This window comes from Gracilinanus agilis, chromosome 2, assembly GCF_016433145.1.
Source record: "Gracilinanus agilis isolate LMUSP501 chromosome 2, AgileGrace, whole genome shotgun sequence".
Taxonomy (NCBI): domain Eukaryota; kingdom Metazoa; phylum Chordata; class Mammalia; order Didelphimorphia; family Didelphidae; genus Gracilinanus; species Gracilinanus agilis.
This window is the reverse complement of record NC_058131.1, coordinates 385,659,710-385,682,496: the sequence shown is the minus strand read 5'-3', so window position 1 is coordinate 385,682,496 and position 22,787 is coordinate 385,659,710.

Below are 22,787 nucleotides of genomic sequence, written 5' to 3'. Positions count from 1 at the left end.
GCCCAGGAGTGGTAAGGGTGGGCGATAGGGGTCAAGTGACTTGCCCAAGGTCACACAGCTGGAAGTGTCCGAGGCCGGACTTGAACCTAGGACCTCCAGTCTCTAGGCCTGGCTCTCAATCCACTGAGCCACCCAGCTGCCCCAATTTATTATATACCTTCTTTTTATTAGTTATATTTTTAGATGTATGTCATATCTTACCAAATAGACTGTAATCTTTATGGGACTCTTTCTTATACTGTATCCTATTCTCTATGGGCCTATCTCCTAATAGATGTAAAATAAATGTTTGTTCAATGTATATCTGCTCTATTGTGAAAAATACAACATCTATGGGAGAGATGGATAGAGTTTCCTTTCTATACCCCCCTCACTTCTAACACCCTTCAACTTTCTAATATGCTCATTTTAAATAATGTAGCTAATGTTCCTATGTCATTATTTTAGTTAAAAGCATATTTTCTTTTAATATTTCAGTGTTTTAAAGAAAGTGGCAAACAATGTCATCAGGGACAAGTATGACAGGAATGACAGATGATCTGGTCATGTGGTGAGAATTTGGGACCATAAAATCCAGCAAACTGGTATTCTCATTGTGTCGAGAGAAGCAGAAGAAAGAATCCAGCATTTTGGGTGTACCCTTTGTGGCACCTGGACAAAATAATAGACATGGATGGTTTGTGATTTGTATTATTGGAGGGAACATCCAAACTGATATCAGAAATTAGTTGGAGTTGAGTATTTTAAGTACAGATAATAATAGGGCAGTTATTCTCTCTAGGCTACTTATTGCCATTGTGATTATAGGTTAGTCACCTAACTGCTGTGTGCCTCAGTCACTTCATATTCAAAGTTAGGGGATTGGCCTAGTTGAACCCTAAGGTTCCTTTCAGCCTGAAGTTTCACAATCTGTGGACTTATTCTGATACTCTGAATATGCCTTGATCTCATTAGTGAGGGGGTAACCTCCACAGCTGCAGCTTGCATATCTGTCAAACTTTCTCATCCATTATGCCTGACAGTTATATTTTATCATAAATCCTTTACTAAGCATAGTGGAGGCCTTATGGATTTTTGTTTGTCTGTTTTTGTTTTACTTTTGTTGTGTTTTTCTTTTTGGTGCTAGAAAGTATTCATGGGGAAACTCATTAATTTATTGAAGGTATTCTCTGTCCCTCTGATTTTTATGCTATATAGGATTTTGGACCAGTCATCAGCTAAGTCAATAATAGTGGATATACCCATATTTTGAGGAAGACTTTGTCATAGATTTTTATTTGTGTAGAATAAAACTATTGTTTTTTGTATCCATAAATTAGGAGATAGCCTAAGCTATTAAAAGTTTTATTGTTGTCTTTTGTTTTTATATCAGCTTTGTTTATTTCATATTTGTTTTTATATTCAATTCTAAACATATTCCATTATCCCACACCTTGAAACCCTTCCAGAAATATAGAACAACAAAAAAAGATAAAGAAAATAAACCAAAATAGTGAGCACTTCTGACAGGGAATATAACATTCCTCATCAATTACTCCCCACTCCCACTCCCACTAATAGGACGAAAATAGCTTTTATCATCTATTCTCTAGTAGCCTTCAGCATTTCAAACACTTGTATAAGTTGGACCTATAGGTTACTTAAAAAGTCACTGGAGGGGGCAGCTGGGTAGCTCAGTGGATTGAGAGCCAGGCCTAGAGACGGGAGGTCCTAGGTTCAAATACGGCCTCAGACACTTCCCAGCTCTGTGTGACCCTGGGCAAGTCACTTGACCCCCATTGCCTACCCTTACCAATCTTCCACCTATAAGTCAATACACAGAAATTAAGGGTTTAAAATAAAAAAAAAATTGAAAAAAAAAAGTCACTGGACTTTGGCCGGAAACATTTGTAGGTGGAAATATTTTTATATTCCATGAATCACTCCAACAGCAAATTTTGAAGCCTACTAGAACCTTGTAGACTAACACTTTCCTATTTTTAAGCTTCACAATGTTTATTACTATCAACAGAAAAAACAAAGAAGAGACTTGCTTTCTGAGATGATATTTAATGATTGAAATATCCTGAATAGATTTCTACTGAATTAGACAAAAAAGATAAACAGCAAAGATATCATCTAAATTATTATAGAAGGATTATAATTATATAAATCATAATTAAAAATGTAACCAATGCCTTCAAACATAGTTTTTGGGGGAAATGATTGGGCTATTTCTGCATTTAGTGCTATTAGTATAAAAGAAAAGATCAGCAATTCTGTTTAGCTCTTCTTCACTAGCGAAATTACCCAGAAAGAAGCCCTTTCCCCCCTCATTTTTGGCCTGCCTGCTTTAAGTTAGAGAAGCCAAGATAATATGATAAACTGGCCTGTGCATTCAATCTTATCTCATCAAGACTGCACAAGAACTGACACTTTCCAATAATATGGCTTGATGCCCTGATTACGAATTGGTCCTGAGTAGCTAAACTGTTTTGCAATTTCAGTCACAGAGTGGCTGTGCTTGCATTTTGTACAGAGTCATTAGTGGTGCTACTGTTTTGAGGCATGCATGAGAAATCTATTTCTTGTTCTATCCTCTTGTTTAATAGCATTATGAAGAAGGAAATTTGTTTTTCCTGAAACAAATGCAATTCATTATATACAACACAAAGAACAATATTTTTTCCCACATGTAGGTTTAGCCCTTTTTGATTCAACTAGTGTCCAATGGATAATACTTTTGGAAAGGGGTCATTTCATATTGGAATGCAGCTTTGCATGGTGTGTGTATTTCAGTTTTGCCTGAGGAAATGCATATGATTTAAAAATCAATCAATTGATTGAAATATAAGTATCTAGTATGGGTGGAATGAACACCTCTCATGTGCCCACAACAATGCTACACCAGGAGTGAGGGTACAAGGGCTGTTCTTGCCCTGGCAAAATTTACAATCCATATATATATAAATATATGTATATATAAGTTATAATGATAAATGTTATAATAATGATGAGAGCATTTCTTTTTTCTTTTTTTAAAAAATCCTTACCTTCCATCTTAGAGTCAATAATTGGTTCTAAAGCAGGAATGTTAAGGGCTAGACCAGTAATGGAGAACCTATGGTATGGGTGCCAGAGATGGTACACAAAGCACTCTCTGTGGGCATGATCCCCTCTCACCAACCCCCCCTCCCATTCATTACTAGACAGGCTTCTCTCTTCTCCTTTTCCACCGGGCCTGACCACAATTTTTTCACATCACTTGCCCCTCTGCCCAGCAGCCCAATGAGAGCACACAGGGGTAAGGTGGGCAGCTCACAGGTAGTAGAGCTTGAGGGGAGCAGAGTGCTTGGCCCACTCTCCTCCCTTTCTCTACACTCACTGAGGATATTCCCCACTTCACCCGCCCCTCTGCCCAGCAGCTCAATAAGTGTGCTAAAAGGTTCACCATCACTGGGCTAAACAATGAGGGTTAAGAGACTTGCCTAAGGTCACACACCTAGGAACTGTGTGAGATCATATTTGAACCCAGGATCTCCCATTTCTAGGCCTTGTTCTCTATCTACTGAGCCAGCTAGCTGCCCCCATAAATAGCATTTCAGTAGTGCTTTAACTTTTACCATATTCTTTCCTCATAGCCCTGTAGTTAACAAGTATTTTTATCCCCATTTTATAAATAATGAAATTGTGTCTGAGAGGTTAAATCAATCAAACATGAAGCATTTTAAGTGCCTACTAGACACTGTGCTAGCCTCAGGGAATAGAGGTATAAAAGTGTAAAATTCCCTACCTTCAAGGAGCCTAGATCTGAGAGGGGATGAGACACATATTGGAAAATATTGGCCAAGAAAGAGAACATTGGCCAAGGAGTCACTGATATTCTGAGTGAAACCAAAGAGCAGTGATTATTATGCCCATTCTATTAAATTCTAATTAAATGATATTGATTATTATTCCCTAAGAAAGAGGAGAAATGCAGGAGGTAAGATAGAGATAGTGGGATGATGGGTGTATGGCTGGTGTCAGAGATGATGGAAAGTTGTTTGGTCAACTAGACTCCGTGTCATGTTATCTGGATGAAATGAAGCCTGGTTTGGGTTTGAAGCCAGCTAATTATAAGACCCTAAGTGGTAATGGGCACATTCACTTTTTTCTTATGTATTTTTACTTATATTTTCTTTCTCCCCAATTACGTTTAAAAACAATTTTTAACATTTGTTTTTTAAAATTTTGAGTCCCAAATTTTCTCCTTCTTCAGCCTCTCTCCTCTTCCTTCTCCATGATATGATAAGCAATCTGAAATAGGTTTTACAGGTGCAATTAGACACATTCACCTTCTAATTCAGGTATCTTCATCCCCGGGTGAGTCCCAAAGCTGAATGGATAACTTGTTTATAGTCATACAAAGGATAAACTTTGGAGCCAGAAAATCTGGGAGCCAGTTGAAATCAGATAGCTTCACTTTCAGGTTCATATTCTTGTTAATACACCCATGTTAGGCAAAGTAGTTCAGTTATTGATGCATTTGCCATTGGGAATGACCATTATGATAATCTTATCTACAGTGTCATGAAAGACATTCTTAAGTGTCTTACTAGAAATTACTAAGTTATATACTATTCTACATTGCTGTCAGTATAATCATCTGTCAAAAGAAGGAAATTAGGTTAATTTGAAATGATTTTTTAAAAGAAGCATCCTTGACTGGCTCTTAGTGATCATTGGTTTTCTAATATTAATTATTTCTAAATATTACTATTAGTCTGATAAAATGTACCTATTTCCTAATTAAAAAATGTAAAATTTCTTCAGTAAATTCCATTCAATTCAATTCAACTCAACAAATCTACTATTTTATATGTCTCCTATATTGAAGGCAATGTACTTTCCGGTTTTATATCTAACTCTGGAAAGTAGAACACTAAAGCCTTACAACATAAGGTCAAAAGAAATTCATAGCAAATCTAATGATTATCAATGTCTTCTTTGTTGAGTACACCTTAGCTATAGCTAAGTCTCATAGTGTGAAAAAATGAATGTACAGATATACTGTAAATAGCAATGATATTTTTATATGTTAGCAAATTAATAGTTCCTACGTGGGAGGATTGTTCTCAGAATGTACAGTAAAGTTGGTACATTAGTCATTTCTTTTGCATCTTCTTTTCTTTATAGGAAACATAGAACATAGGGAATACCAAAGAGATTCATCAGCTGGAATATTCCAAATATATTTTTTACTAGATGTGACAGATCCTAAGTAAGATAAGTCATTCCAGAGAGAAGTATGAAAGACTATTTTTATTTCGAGACAAAAATGTGCTTTTCCTTGCATAATTGCAAAGGAGGAATTTGATATTTATAAAGCCTTTTATTTATAATCATTTTTATGTATATGGACATTTTATAGTATAGAAAGTATTTTCCAATGTGTCATCATCTTGAATAATAGTTCATGCAGTTATTACTTTTCCCATTTTATAGATGGAGGTCTAATGTTCTAATGTTCAGACAATTTTTGTCTGGCCCAAGGTGCCATAACTAGTGAGTGGAAAAGTTGGTATTTGTAGACGGGGCTTCTGATTCCAACTTCATTATATTCTTCATTATGCTACCATCTTCTTAAAATGATAATTTTCTGAGGAAAGATTCTTACATTGCAAAATATTTATAATATATTGTGGAAATAGAAAGTTTACTCATGGTAGGGTCATTTTTTCCTTGCATGGATCTTTAAATGGGAAGTAACATATTTTGTGCCTGCTGTGAAGGCTTTGGAATGGGGATCTTTTCCCATATGGTATACTTTACTTTGTTTATAGTTTTTAAAACTTCCCATGTTGTGATGAAAAGCAGGTAAATTGAAATGGATGGAAAAAGTCATCACATCTGACAGTGCATGGACTATCTTGTAGTCCTTCATCTTCCTACCAAGAGAAAGGATGTATGTTTTGTCACAGATGATGTCTTAGAGAACTTATTGGCCACTGCAATAAAGCCAAGTTCAATTGTCTTTTCCAGTTGCTTTTGTTAACTGTGGCATATTCTTTGGAAAGTTAAAATAAAAACTTCTGCCTTTGGTTCTTTGGACCAATGTGATATTTCTTTATTCTCTATCCGTTAACACTTATGTATATGGTTTGGACCACATGGTGTTTCAAGAAAATAGGTATGTGACTCAGTAATCACTATCTTTGTATCAAAAATAATGGATTATAGCACAGAATTTAAGGGAAGCAAGTGCTTGCAGCTGTCATGTCCTCATGAGAACAATGTGTGACATCCTAACATGTACATGTGTTTTTCTTTTTCATATTAGAATTATCTGTGTTCTAGGTAAATGAGCCTAAAGAGGAGCATGGTATCAAACTCCATGTGTAATTTGGAAATGGTTATACATGTTGATAGATTTATTTTTGCAATGGCATAGCTAACACTTCTGCACACAGTAATATCTTACATTTCCCAACCATAAATCTTTTAAAAGCCTCTTGTAAATTACATAATTCTGTGATTTTGAATATCTGCTTTTTAAAACTCTGTATTACTCCTAGCATAATTATATCATATAGTGAATATAGTGAATCAATATGATTACTAGTTTTATTACTCAATAGGGTTATCATACCTGTGGCAATGTTTGCAAATGTCTAATCAGTATTCAAAATGACTATATGTAATAATATATATGTATATGTGTGTTTTATATGTATATATATATATCACATGTTTTCTGATTGAAACAGTTTATTGGGTTGTACTTGTTTTGTTGATAAGTTTGATTTAATTGGTATGGGAATCTCCTGGTATATAAGCTCCCTCCACCCAATTCAGATCAATAACCCAACTGTAATTTATAGTCTTAAAGAGATACCTGGGGGGGCACAGAGACACTAAGTAGTTTTTTATTGTCATGTAGCTAGCATGCATGAAGAGGCAGGACTGAATCCTGGTCTTAATCATTCCAAGGCTGGCCCATTATACCCTAAGGAATACTGCCTTTTACTTGTTTGTGTATTATTTAAAAATTGGTTTCATGGCTTTATTATGAATGCCGAAGTGTCCTCACTAGAAAGCTGTATGAGTGTTATGAGCCTTATGAGTCACTTTTCTTCTCTGAGTCTTAATCTCCTCAACTATAAATGAGAGGGTCATACTAGTTAGACTAGAAACTTTAAGGTCTCTTTCCTGGTGTAACATTTTGTGAGCTTATGGTTCCAAATTTTAAGTCCATTAGTGCCTGGAATCGCCACTTTTTTGCCCCATTCCCCCCAACTTTTCTTGGAGAAATAATATCAGGTAGGAGAAAGAATCCTGGATTAGTAGACTTTGGGTCTGAGAATCAGATCTACCATGTAATAGCTGTAAAATTGTAGTCAAGTGGCTTAAGCTTTTTTAGTTCCAGTTTGCTTATCTTTAAAATGGGGGCATTTATATATGCTCTATCTACTTTATAAGACCCTTGTGAGGAAAGTACTTTGTAAACTACAAAAGCACTATTAAACCTGAATTCTTTTTCCTCCTTCTTTCCCCCTTTTATCAAAGGGCTCTTTGCACACAATGAGAACTCTCAACACTGTCAACTGAATTTTTTTTTTAATGTGAATTCTATGTGAATAAGGAATTTAAAGACTCTTTAATATCCTCTCTGCTTTTATTTATGTACTCTATATAGCTTTATGGGGTGGGAGAAGGAGAGGTCTTAGGATATGATACTTTTGCATTTGCATGTGAAGAGTGAGTCTGTCCATAAGGAAATACCTCTTATCCTTTCTGACACATGCCAGAGCAAGAGAGGACTAATTAAAAGGGCTGGAGAGACAGGATCATTGCACACAGCCAGAAATGCAAAAAAGAAAGGAAACGGATATCTCCTGTACTCCCTATCACCCAGCACAGATGAGTAGGAGGAATGAGGTGACATGAGGTTGAATGGAGTTGCAGAGAGCTGTACGATAATTATGAAAATAATTACAGTGCATTGTATTGTATTGGTCTGTAGTGATGTAGCATGGCACCAGTGACAAAGACCAACATTAGATATATTCTTTTCCTACTTTGTAGCTTTAAAATAATAACTCCATTTTCTACTGGTTTTTCTAAAGAGCTTTTTTTTTCTTAATAAAAGGAAGAAAATGTAGCTTTTATAACCTGTAGAGGTACCTGCAAGATTATTGATTACACGAGGCTGAATCCCATATCAACAGCAGTTGCAGAGATGCCTTGTAACAATTAATGTATTTGTCGTTATTTTTTTTTAAATCTCTATAGGTGATGTCCCTTCAGAAGTGGCTCTCCCATTCCTAGTCTATTTCTGGTGTAGGACAGCTTCAGTTACAGCTCCCAAACCTGGACCTGATCAATAAGAGCCCCTATTAAGATACAAGGCCACCTTACATTCCTACCCTGGCTACCTCTGCACTCTGCTAGAATAGTTATTAACCTCTGTCTGTTAAAGCTAAGAATTAGTCAACATGGTAGGAAGCAATGTCTTTACATTTCCATGAAGTTGGCAGGTTTTCTGTGATTCACCATTAGGTATTACTGTATCTCAAAGAAAAAAAATTTATTAACTTAATATTTTGAAATTACAGGCTGTGTGAGACACAAAATCAGTCTGTCTCCTGGCTAGTAAACAAATTTATTATCACACAAATGAGATAAGCAACTTACTGTACATGAACTGGATCACATAAACCATGTAAATAGCATTCTTATACCAATCTTGTATGCAACACTTTATTTTGTTCTTTCTTATTTGGACTGTTCCAAGGACCTCTGCTAAGAGACTAATGGAACCATCAGACCTTTCAAGTGTAACATTATATAAGAAAGCAATTTATCTTAGAGCCATTTACTTGCAGGAGAAAAAAACAACACACTCTGTCATCATTGTATATCAATATTGCAATAATGGGGCAGCTGTGGCTTAGTGGAGAGACGCCTGGATCTGGAATCCTGAAGATCTGGCTTTATAACCAGCGCAGTTGCTTACCAGCTTTGTGTGTGACCTTGATCATGTCACTTACCGCTTCAGACCAAGTTTTTACAACTGTAAATGAGAGGAGGAAAGGGAAGGGAATAAGCATTTACGTAGCATCTGCTATGTATGAGGCACTGTGCTAAACACTTTGCAAATATTATCTCATTCAATCCTCATAATAATCCTGTGAGAGAGGTGCTGTTTACCCCATTTTACAACTGGGGAAGCTGAGGTTAAGTGACTTGCCCAGGGATGAATCAACTACTAAGAGGCTGAAGTCAGATTTGGACTCAAGCCTTCCTAATACTAGACCAAACACTCTTATCAGCTGCACCAGCTAGCTGCCTAGAACTTAGGATATAATCAAATAGAAAATAAAATTCAGGAAAATATTTTCAGCCCTACCTACTTTGCAAATCTATTGACAGTCAAATGATTTTTTGTGAAGTATTTTTTAAACTATAAAAAGTTATTTGTTACCTCATTAGCAGGTTTATGGAATCATGAGATCTGAATTCAAATGTCAGTATTATCATTTACTATCTGTATGACTTTGGCTGTTTTTTTTTAATCTCTTTGCATCCGAATCTCTTCAGCTTTTAAAATAAAAGGGTTATAGAAGACCTCTGAGGTTCCTTCCAAGGGAGAGATAGGTGGTATAATGGATTGATTCCCAGGCAGAAAGACTTATCTTCCCGAGTTCATATCTGGCCTCATATACTTACTATCTGTGTGACTCTGGGCAAGTCACTTTACTCTGCTTCAGTTTTTTCATCTAAAATTCATTGGAGAAGAAAATGTCAAACAATTCTAGTATCTTTGCAAAGAAAATTCCAAATGGGGTCACAAAGAAAAGGACAGGACTGAAAGGAATGAAGAACAATTAGGTCCCTTCCAATTCAGTGTCTATGATTCTCTGATCTAAGGTGTGGATGCCTTGTGGTCATCATTAGTTGAAAGCAGAAGATCATAGACTCATTATGTCTAGTACTTTGTGACTTTTTTAAAATAACAGAATCTTAATAATGAAGAATATTCATAGTACTCTTTGTGGTAGCAAAAATAAAAGGAAAATGAGGGGGTATTACTTGATTGGGGAATGGCTGAACAAATTGTGGTATATAATGGTGATGGAATACTATTGTGCTGAAAGGAATGATGAACTACTTGATTTCCATATGAGCTGGAAAGTCTTTCATGAACCGATGTAGAGTGAAATGAACAGAACCAGAACATGGAGACTGAAACACTGTGGGATGATCATAGGTAATTGACTTTGCTACTGACAGAAATGCAATGATCTAGGAAAATCCCGAAGGACTTATGAGAAAGAATGCTATCCACATTGAGAGAAAGAACTGTGGGAATAGAAACATAGAAGGAAAACATTTGGTTTTTCACTTGTTTGTATTGGTATTGGACATGGGGTTTCAGTTTTTAAAAGATTATTACAAAAATGAATAATATGGAAATAGGTATTGAATGATAATATGTGTATAACCCACTGCAACTGCTTGCCAGCTCTTAGAGGGGGGAGGGAAAGAACATGAATTATGTAACCATGGGAAAATGCTTAAATAAAAACAAACAAACAAACAAATAAATAATGTAATCTTCCTCATTAGACTTTGAGCTCTTAGGGGAGACTTCCCCCTCTTTTCTTTGTGTCCTTTTTGGGTCCCAAGGGGTTCTTAGTGCTTAGTGCAGTGCCTAGGACAAGATTTTTTTACTTTAGATAAAATAATAATCATAATAAAACAACAACAACACAATTTTTCTCAAATTAGGTGTTTCCATCAATGATATAACAATGGAAACAACAGAAAGGTTTTTCCCAGTTCTTCAGTAGCAAAGAATATATCCGCCTTTGATTTTCTCCATAGATAAGTTGTTTTGTGGCTGTTATAAAAGCTTCTTGTCTAGTGTAATTTTTTAAATCACATAAACAGGAGAAGCAGACAGGTAATAGAATTGGAACCCAATCACTTCAAATTAAAAATGATAACTCTCTGCTGCTCCTTTGTTCATGTTCTCTTATTGTACCTGGCATTTAGAGTACTCCTGTTGCACAGCAACAGATATCTTTGTGTATGAACAGAGGTGCTTCATAAACAGTGCCCATCTCCTAGAAGCTCAGAACATTTGGCAAGTGTGTCTCTCCCCACCCCGAGGCCCCAGGGCATCCTTGTGAATTAGGCCAAGACAAAAAGTGCTAATTCTCATTAAATGATGAATAGGTCACAATGAAAGGCTGAATGACTCCTTTAAGGTCCAAGTGAACAGGGTCAGAATTGTGTATTAATTATCACTACTCTATTATCAATAAACTTTCCTAAGTTCATTCCAAAGGCCACATGAACACTGGAATTAGGTCAATTTATATCAACTCAAACAAGCTGGGACCTCAAAAAGGATTCCTACATGCAGAGCAAATGATATCCTTAGACATGTGCATATGCCAGTCATTTTTTTCCCCAATAATGAACGAAACTTTGTCAATAGCAGACCATTCTCAACTGGCTTAATCTTTGAAGTGAATCTACAGGAATGTGATGCTTGAGTCTCATCTTGTCTTGGAGATTTGTGCTCCAACATCCTATAAAAATACATAATTTTTGAGTTTTAAAGGGCATTAGGACATACCAGAGAATGACAAATCTGAAAAAAGCCAACTTTAGAGTATCTCAATCTTGAGCATTAAGGAATCTCACAGGTCTCTAGTCCAACCTCTCATTTTACACATTAGGAAACTGAAGACAAGCAACCTTAAGTGACTTGCCAAGTCTACCTAGGTAGTGAGAAAGGTGGGATTTGAATTGTGATTCCAAATCTATTGCTCTTTCCACTGCCTTAGAATACAGAATGCCAGCACTGGAAAGACCTCAGAACACTAAGTATTACATACATGTCCTTCCTCCCTTCCTTCCTTCCTTCCTTCCTTCCTTCCTTCCTTCCTTCCTTCTTTCCTTCCTTCCTTTCTCCATTTTCAAATTATTCTGGATGTTGACTATTAAACACTTTGACAAAGTTTGGTAATTTGCATTTACTGGTTTAGATAAAGTGCAGGCATAGAGTTATACTTCATGAGATTTAAGAGGTCTTTCCCCCCCCTATTGTATTTGATTCTAGAAATCTAATTAATTTCTCCTTTACTTTAACTTCATTATCTTCTGTGAAGTTGGTGCTCAGTTTAGTGTGGCCTGTAGAGGGAAAGTACTGCATTATCCTGTGTTTGGAAAACTTTCCAAGATTTAAGAAACCTTCATATTCATCTGGAAGTTTAATGTGCTCACTTTGGCCTGACCTACTTAGAGATTCGCCTTGGTTGAGCTAGGATTTTCAGGACTATAGCCAAAGGTTGATGTTAATATTTCAAACCCTTGTGATAAGGAGTTACCATGATGTAAGTGAGACGGAGCAGAGTGGGATTGACTGTCTGTCCTGACATTAAGATCCATAGGAATAGTTTATGTTTTGTATGTCTTAAGTATCCAAAATCCAACTCCTGACAATTCGGAAATATTTTTGCACACATGTACATACTTTATTTGTCTTTGCCATTTTGTTGTTGTTTATGTATGTTTTCCAACTCTTTATGATCCCTTTTGGAGATTTTCAACTCCAAATACTGGAGTGGTTTGCCAATTCCTTCTTGAGCTCATTTTACAAATGTGGAAACTAAAGTAAACATAGTTAAGTGATTTGACCAGGGTCATAAGCTATTAAGTGTCTGAGGCCAGCTTTGAACTCTGGTTTTCTTAACTCTAAGATCATACCTATATCCACTGTGCCATCTAGCAGTCATTCAAGCAAAAATCATTATTGTTAATATCCTCTTTGGAAGGGTAAGTCAATAATATATTAGCACATTCTGCTTTGGTGAAAAGGTTGCATTAGGTAAAATTATGTTATAGGGGTAGTTCATTTAATAGGAGCAATTGGTGTTAAAACCAATACCTGCTCAAGGTCAACAGTTAATAGTGGAGTGTAAGGTAGTTGAAGTTGCTTCTGAATAAAAAAAGACCACAGACAAATTATCTTGAGTACACACCTCAGTTTCCTCTCTGCTCCCTTTTCCCATTTATTTGCTTCATTGAAGACCCTTGCTTTGATCTGCTGACCTAATGGTGCCATAGATCTCAACTCCCCTTTAGACACTTCAGTACTATTGCTTTTGTTTGCTGATTATCAGATAAGACTTAGTTCAAATGATTTGTATTTGGAAATCATTTTAGAGATCCCCCTTAACTTTACAGATGAAAAAACTGAGGTCCAGTGATGTTAAGTGACTTTCCATCACAGATTCAAAGATTTTCCATCCCTTCAAATTATATTCTTATATTTGACTCTCCTTTTATATCCAAACTCACAGAAAAAAACCTAAAACTTGTTTCCTCCTGTTTCCCTCCTCAATTCTTTGCAGTCTAACTTCTGATCTCTTCAGTCAACTGAAACTACTTTCTTCTGTATCCAGTGGTCACTTAATTGTCAAAATCTGGTTTTCTCAATTCTCATCCTTTTTTGAACTCTCTTCAGCATTTACCACCACTGAAGACCAACTGCTTCTTTTACGTTCTCTCTCTTTGGGGCTTCAAAACAGTTTTCTTCTGATTTTTCCTACTACTCTTTCTTAGTCTCTTTTCTTAGTGCATCATATGTATCATGGTCCCTAACTGTGAGTGTTCCCTGAAGTTCTGTCCTATGTTCTCTTATCTTTTTTTCACTTTACTCTCCCATTTGTTGACTTCATTAGCTCCCATGAGTTTAATTATCATCTCTCTGTAAATGACTTTCTAAAGATCCAACCCTACTCTCTCTTCTGAGTTCCAGTCCCACATAACTAGCTGTCTGTTGGATATTTCAAACTATATCTCACATATACACCTCACTATCAACAGGTCCAAAACAGAACTTGTTATCTTTACTCTCAGCCCAGTCCTCCTTCCAAACTTACCGATTTCAGTTAAGGACAACACTGTCCTTTCAGTTTGAAATTCTCCTTTACTTTACTTCACCTCATAGAGACAATCAGCTGCCAGATCTTATCTTTATACCTTCACAACCACTTTCACATCTTATCTTCTGTGTCACAACCCCCTTCCCGCCCCCCTCAAAAGAAATTACCACCTAGTTCAGGCCTTCATTACCTCTCTCCTGAACAATTGTGATAGCTTTTTAATATGTCTTCCTGCCTCATGTTTCTCCTCTCTCCAATTCAACTCTTATAAAGCTTCCAAATTGCTTTTTCTTGTTCATGAAAGTCTGACCATATTATTTCTTGACTTCAGTAAACTCCAGTAGCTCCTTCTTGCCTGCAGGGTAAAATGTCAATTCCTCTTCAAAACATTTAATGCTCCTCACAATCTAACCTCAACCTATCTTTCCATCCTCAATAAAATTATTCTTCTTCCTAAGCTCTATGGCCCTGCTGAACTGGCCTTCTTACTGTTTCTTATTAACAATATTTCCATCTTCTGTATTTGTGCCTTTTTACTGAGTGGGCTACTTGCCTGGAATTCACTTCCTCTTTGCCTCTACTTCTCAGAATCACTAATTTTCTTTAAGATTGCATGAGTTTTTCTTGATCTCCTCAGGTCCCTTTAACAAATTTGCTTTGTATTGCTTTTGTATGCATTCTGCATATCCTTCTAGGTTGTTTCTCTTGTTGGAATGCAAACTCTTTGAGTCCAGGGGCAGTTTCCTTTTTGTCTTTATATTGTCAGCACCCAGCAGGTTGCCCGACATGTTGGAAGCATTTAATAAATGCCCATTGATTTGATTGACCTTAGAAGCTAGTTAGCCAAGATTTTGATTCAACCAGGTTTTCTTAATCCCAATGTAACTTCCTTCCCTATTTGTCTTTCAGATTAATCCAGACTGTCAAATTTATAGTTTCTAATTAGTGGTCCCCTGGTGATCCTCTCTCCTGCCTTCACTGGTTTCCTGGGACCAAATATCATGAATATAACAAATGGCTAAAGAATTAAACAATATTTTAGCAGGAGTTTGTGACATATTACAATAGAATTTGGTTGTATGTTATCATTGGTTGTATTTCTCAGTGGTGTTAAGTGAGATAGTGCTACAGGAGAATGCTAATATTGTATATGTTACTTCTAAAATTTAAATGGGAAATAATGTCTAGAGGTGGATAAGCACAATTAAGAAATTTATTAATGACCTATTTATGCTTCTAGAGCTACATTTTTGACTTTATCCTTTTCTCCATGTTCCTTGGGAAAGTTTTTCTCCTATTGTAATATTAACTGTCACCTCTATGTGATGAGGTAACAAACATTATCTTTTTCCATGTGCTCACAGACTTTTTTTTCTAACTCCCTACAGGATGTATCCATCTGGGTATCATATCCTCGCTTCAAATTTAATATGTCTGTCATATGCATGTATTACCATTACTATAGGACTTTAGGCTACAAACCTGTTTTTTGATTCTTTGATACTTTACTCATCCTAATTCTCCATAGCTAAATTATTGCTAAGGCATCTTGATCTTTCTTTCAAAATTTCTCTCAGCTTTGTCCCTTTTCTTTTTACTGGGGCCACTCAGCTTCTCATCCTGTCAACATTAAATTACTGCAAAAGGCTCAACTCAACTCCCTTCAGTTCAACAAACATACATTATTTTCTTTTTTTTCCAATTACACGTAAAAGCAACTTTTAACATTTGTTTTTTTAAAATTTTGAGTTCCAAATTGTTTCCCTCCCCACCCCAATCCTCCCTTCCTCCCTCATTGAGAAGGCAAGCAATTTGATATAGGTTTCATGTGTGCAGCCATGCAAAATATATTCCCATATTAATCATTCAATAAACATGTACTAAAAACTTTAGCTATATGCTCATTCATTCAATAGCAATTATTAAGTACATATTATATTTAAAGCATGACAGCTTCACGTAGAGAATAGTTTTGTTGTTTTTCAGTAGTATCTGATTCTTTGTGACCCCATTTGTTGTTTTCTGGGCAGAGACACTGGTGTGGTTTGCCATTTCCTTCTCCGGCTCATTTTACAGATGAGGAAACTGAGGCAGAGTTAAGAGATGTCCCAGGTCACATAGCTAGTAAGTATCTGAGGCCAGATTTGAACTCAGTAAGAGTGATCTTCTTGACTCCAGGTCCAGTGCTCTATCCACTGTACCATCTATCTGCTAGAGAATAGTAACTTCTCCAGGTTTCAATTCCGACCTCTGACATAGTAGCTGGCAAATCATTTAATCTCTTAGGCTGTTTTCTAAGCCAAAAGTATGCTACAGAAGAACCTTCAATCTGAATTGATAGAGTTCCCAACACCAATGAAAGCACAGGTCTGAACAAAAAGAAGTGTACAAAGCATTGTGTTAGGCACTTGAGGACATGCAAAGATAATGAAGATTATTTTATTTTAACCTTTTAGTTTCTAGTTTTCTCCCTTGTGGTCTATTCCAAAAATCTCTTGGTAGATTCATTTGATTCACATATTGCTTTGGTTTTGCCACTTCTGTTTAAAAGCTTACACTGCTCCTCTTCTACATTATCTAACTTCTGCTGGATGAAGATTTTGCTTATTGTTGTTGCTTGCCATTGATATTAGCCTCTGATCAGGTTTTACCTGTGATAGACATTTACAGCACAGAATCAGAGAAGGTTAAAACCAGAAAATTCTTTGGGAATTAGTCTAGAAACCCTGTGCTGCCATGTTACTGCAAAGAAAATGAGGTCTTGAGATAAGAAATGATTTGTAGAAAATCACATAGCATGCGCTTTCCACTTTATCATGCCATGAATCATTGATTAAGGGTTGGCAACTTGAAGTACAAATGTCAAAGACAGACCATATAGTGCTTTAGAGCAGCAGAGCTTGGTTTGGTGCTTGGTAAGAATGCGCAATAAGCAAAGTTTGTCTTTGACATTCTTTCACCTTCACCATCAGTACTCTTTTATTCCCTCTTGGTATCCTGACTAAGGATACCTTTTTTTCCTGTTTTCAACTGATTACCCAAATTCCAAGGAAGTGTTAAGTGATAATTATTAAGTGATATTAGATTGAAGTCTGACTCTTTCCTTCAGGTATTCCTATAGAGTTGTAAGAGACCTCAGGGGATTCTTTTGAAATGTTTTATTGATTTTTTTTTATATTGCTGTCCCTTGCCAATAACTTCCCTCCTCATCCACACAGACCACTCCCATGTAACAAATGGGAGGTAAGCAAAACAAATAAAAATATTAGCCATGTCTGAAAATGTATGCCTTATTCTGTATCTAAAAGTACTGCCTTTCCGTTGAGAGAGATAGGAGATATGTTTCACTTCCAGTCCTCTGAAGTGATTATTGATCATGGTGACTTAGCAAATAGTTTTGAAGTCTTTAATGTGGTGTCTAGACAAATTGTTCTCCTGGTTTTGCTCACTTGTATGTTATTTTAAATCTTCCTACATTACTCTCAATGCTTTGTATTTGTCATTTCTTTGGACATAACAGTTTACTATATTATATTAATAAGCTACCATTTGCTTAATGATTTCCTAATCAGTAGGCACTCACTAATCTTAGGTATTCTTAGAGGATAAAATTAAAGGCATGATGTCTTAGTTATGAATGATCTCACTATTAGAGACAAGATAGTATCTAACAGGCTACACTGCCCTCTTTATTTTGTGACCATCACTGAGCAACAATGGCAAGAATTGGGGGAACATGAACCAAAAGAGGCTATCTGCTCATGGGCATTACTGGAGTATCTTTCACCACTACATAATTTTTTCAAGGGAGTACCCTTTACAAAGCTTCCATCTCTTCCTCTTTTTCCCCTGATCTGAGAAACTGAATTGAAACAAATATGGCATGGCAACTCTATCATTAATAAACTTCATAACCTTGGGATGTACGGAGTATTCTGGAAGGACTAGGGCCTCTGGTGGCAGGGCTTGTTGAGCCCATTTCAGGGCTGCTTATCTACCTTTGGTGTCTACATTTTATCCAACTCTCAATTGTGGCTCCAATAAGCTATAGCATTTGCAGTAGTGACACCCTAGTAAAACTGCCTTGGCAGGCTGGCTAAACCAGTTTGAGGGCAATTAACTGGTCTCCAATCCATCGGTGAATTAGTGGGATTTCTATCCTAAGCATATCAAAACTTACTTCCCCTAGAGGAAGGAGTGCAGGAGAATAATTTGTTCCAGCAGTCTTGAAGGTAGCTTAGAGCTTGTTCAGACATCAAAGACACCAAGGTCATGCACTGAATCCTGGGCCATCACCAGATTGTCCTAACTTTTGTCTTGTTGCTAAAATTCCATGACTCTATAAGAGAGAGAGGGGGTGATGACTTTTTAAAGTTGATTTATTTAATTTAATTAATTTAGAATATTTTTCCATGGTTACATGAATCATGTTCTTTCCCTCCCCTCCTCCCACTCCCCTCCCATGGACTAATGATTTTGTCCAACTCAGTCTCACTTAAATCCAATTTAAATCTTCACTTAAAGCTATCACCCTGTAATATCACTGGTCTTCTTTGAAAAATGAAGGCTAAAAAGAATGGTATGATCTTGGTTAGTATCTGTTCCTTAAGGCTGAGAAAACATTTTACATACATTATGTCATTTGAGCTTCAAGGTAACCCCGTGAAATAAGTTATCATGGATATTGGTACCTCCATTTTCTATATGAGGAAATTGAAATTCAAGACATACTAAATAACTCTTCCTTGGGTTCGTGGTAGTAAATTTTGTAGGTAGGAGTTAGACCTAGATCTTCTAGACTCCCAATGTAAGAGTTAAAATTAAGAGACTGGCCATAAATTAATCATTTTATTAAATCAAAAGTAGCAGGAGAAAAAGATGGGAAAAAAGAAAGGGAGATATAAGATACTTTCCTTATTACTACATTTAGCTTGCTAAATCTATGGCTGCCATAAGGGCCTCCCTGGTTACATTCACAAGGCAGTCCAGTCAGAAACTAGAGAAGAGACCCAATATCGCTCTTACCTCAGTTTATCAAACTTCTCTGTCCACTAACTCCCATATGTCACATCTCAGGAGGCAACCATGTCACTCCATTTTGCCTGTGCTGCCCAGGGATGGGGAGAGCAGTCCAGGGAATATTTGCAAGGAAGATCACCCTGCCCTCATGGACTTGTGATATTTTTGACTCCATTTTTCTGATTGCTGTTCTATCCTTATGCCTAAATTTACTCAATAATTTCCCTCATGAAGTCCTTGCTTCTAGGCCCCACTCCAGGTACACGTAGTCCTAAGGGGGGAAGGGTAAATTTCCTTTTGCACACCGATTAAGCACTCCATCCACTCTGCCATGTTGCTTTAAAGCCCCTTCCTCTCTCTGGGCCTCAGATACTTCCTTTGGAATGTAAAGGGTTGGGTTAGATATTGCACCAACTGCCTCTTATTTTCTGTTTTCAATGATATTGTGACCCTTGTGCCAGGTGCTATGCCTAACAAAGAGGGAGAGTTATCTTCAGAATCACACTGTAGTCTAAGATAACTTTATTGAAATAAACCTGCATGCCATATTGAAACAAACCATAATATTCAATTACCCAGTGTTTTAGTACTTCATTACCTTTTATTACTCTAGAGGAGCATTTTAAGGGGGTGCCATAAGTGCTGGGAATCTACTCAGGGTACAGGACAATTGAGCAGGGCACTAAATGTGGCCTGGGAGGTGAGAAGTTGATAAGTTGGGAATCAGGGAGTTATTGGCTAGGAAGATCTCTTGGCATCTGTGGCATACAGAAGAGGCAGAGCCACTTTCTATGTGCATGACAGTCTTTTCCTTCCCTCCCTCCTGTTTTGATAGCTTCTTATAGCTTCTACCATAATATGATGGGAGGACTGGGGTAAATGCTGAAGTCCAGCATCTGCTATAGGCTGTTGAAATAGGCTGCACTCCAATGGCAGAAATTTAAGATTCTATCAGGTTCTAAGATCCTCTAGGCAAGGATTCTCTGATTGCTGGGTGCTATGACAAATACACAGGAGCAATCTTTCCATTGAATCACAGATGACATTTATATCACACTTTAAAAGCTTGCAAAATGCTTTGCATACATGATCTCATCTGATCCCCAGGATGGCCCTGTGAGGTAGGTGCTGTATTATTATTATCATTATATTTTTTACAGAGGAGGAAATTGATATGGAGGCAAGATTAAAACCCATATATCCCCAGATTGTTCCCACTCTTCCAGACATCCTCTCCATTTTGAAGTACATGTATCCTAACAGTCTGAAGAGTTATCAGAAACAAGCATTCTTATCTACTGCCCTACCTTTCAACTCTTAAGTAAAAGACTCCAGGCTTTTAAAAAAACAACAAACAAAAATAGTAAAACTGCCTTGCAGCTTGAATTAAAATGAATTGTGAACTTTCTCTCTCCTTCTTTCTCTTCTCCCACACCTTCCTCCTCCCACCAAACCCCAAGGCTGTATTTGTAGTTATTCAGTCCTTTCACCATGTTGGACTCTTAGTGAACCCATTTGGGGTTTTCTTGGCTGAGATAATGGAGTGGTTTGACATTTCCTTCTCCAGCTCATTTTACAGATGAGGAAACTGAGATAGAGTTAAGTAACTTGCTCAGGGTCACACAGCCAATAAATGTCTGAAGTCCAATTTGAACTAACGTATTTCTGACAGCAGGACAAGCACTTTATCCAATGCACTGCCCAGCTCCTCTAGATGCTGTAGAATCAGCCAGGAAGACCTGGGCTGAAGTTCTTCCTCTTACACAGTTTAAGTCTGTGACTCCTGCAAATTGCATAACATCTCAGTGCTCTAGACAACTCATTAATTAAAAAAATAAATAAACAGCAGAAAAAGAACTTGTCCCATATAATTCTTTACATTGATAGTTCTGGTCCTAGTGGCACTACACTGCTGACTTTCTCCCTTCACAATGGAAAAGCTAAACCAAGTTCACCTAGGTGGTCTTCATCCTGTAAATGTGTGACTCTCAGCACAAAGCTTCCGTAACTAATTGTTGGCAGCTCTGGAGAAGTAGGTCTGTGCATGCCCTGGTGCATTGCACACAAGACCTAATCTACAGCTATAATTTTCACCAAGGTACTGCATGAATACCCAACATGTGCCAGCTGGTGGACAGCATCATCAATTGCCTCCAGTCTCCCTGGGTTTCATTCCACTTGTATAAATAAAGAAATCATTGCATCGGCTTCTCACCCAGCAGGTCTCATATTGGCAGTGGCACCTTGTTAAAATGAAGGACTGTCTATCTTATTACAGATAATGCGAGACAAACTACATTTTCTGCTTTCTGACAATACACTCGGCTGAAGATAAGGTCCAGGGAGAGTTCTGTGTGGGTTTACACGGACTTTAATACTGTTTTTCAGGAATGGCAATTTTTAAAGATAGTTTCTATTAAGAGAAGGGGCCCAGGGAGTTTCATTTTTAAAAGATGTACAGCGAGGAGAGTGTAGTTTTAAAAGATGACTGACAAGCAGAGAAGCGCTTTTTTGAAAACTGTTGACAGGATACAATGACATCAACACCGTTTGCATACAAACTCTTACTACCCCTGCTCTTTTCTTGAGTTTGATTCAACCTTGCCTGGTAGATGTTCCAATTGAAAGGGTTGTTTAATGTCTCTATCTCAGGCTCTATTTCCATTGGTGGTGGTGGTGGGGAGGTTGAGATATGAGCAGTATATCCTCATCAACATGAATATTTCCTGAAGAATGTGAAATGAAATGAGATTATTAGTTATAACTTCATTTCCAAATGATCTGAGATTTCATCAGAATGGGGTATCATCTTCCACTGATGCCTTCATGAGTTGCCACCCAAATTCATTCTTTGCAGGTCAATCTTCAGACAATGAGCCTCTCTGAACTCCAATAGACTTGGCCTTATGGAGAAGATGAACAGTCCACCCCCAGGATTTTTTAGAACCTGTGCTCCTCTGGCACAGTCTTCAGGAACCTAGCCTCACCACCCTGCCTCAGTGAGGCAGCAGCAGAGGATTTTAGTGTAAGAGTAATATCACAAAATATTCAAAATGGAGATCAATTTCTAGAAAGTCCTTTTGATGATTCTAATTTAATACTGCGTTAATAGTCAATAGGCAAAGTCTCTTTCTCTGAAATACTGCCCTGGTTCCGAAGAACATCTGTCTTTCACATGAAGCAGCTAGATGGCATAGCTTTAGTAGTGCTGGACTTGGAAGCGGGAAGATCCAAGTTTGAATCCTAGATCAAATACCATCTATGTGATCCTAAGCAAGTCATTTAACCTCACCCTTTCTTAAGTTCCTTACCTATAATATAAGAAAATATAGTATCTATTTTACCAGGGTTTTTGTCAAAAGAAAATAAGTTGATACGAATGGAAGGTTTTATAAACCTGAAGTACTACATCTGTGCTAGTTATTATTATCATCACTATCAATTATCATCATCATTTTAGCTCTACCCAGCCAGGGACATAAGTTGTTGCATCTGACTAGATACACTGGCAGTTAAAAAGTGTTAGGAAAAAATGGTATGGAATGAGGGAAATTGCAAAGTAAAAAGAGAAAAAAGTCAGTATTTAAGGCCTTTTATGGAGCTTGATAGTAAGAGCAGCAACACAGCAGTAACATCCCAGAAAAGATTCAGTTCTGGTTTTTTTTTTAAACCCTTGTACTTCGGTGTATTGTCTCATAGGTGGAAGATTGGTAAGGGTGGGCAATGGGGGTCAAGTGACTTGCCCAGGGTCACACAGCTGGGAAGTGGCTGAGGCCAGGTTTGAACCTAGGACCTCCTGTCTCTAGGCCTGACTCTCACTCCACTGAGCTACCCAGCTGCCCCTCA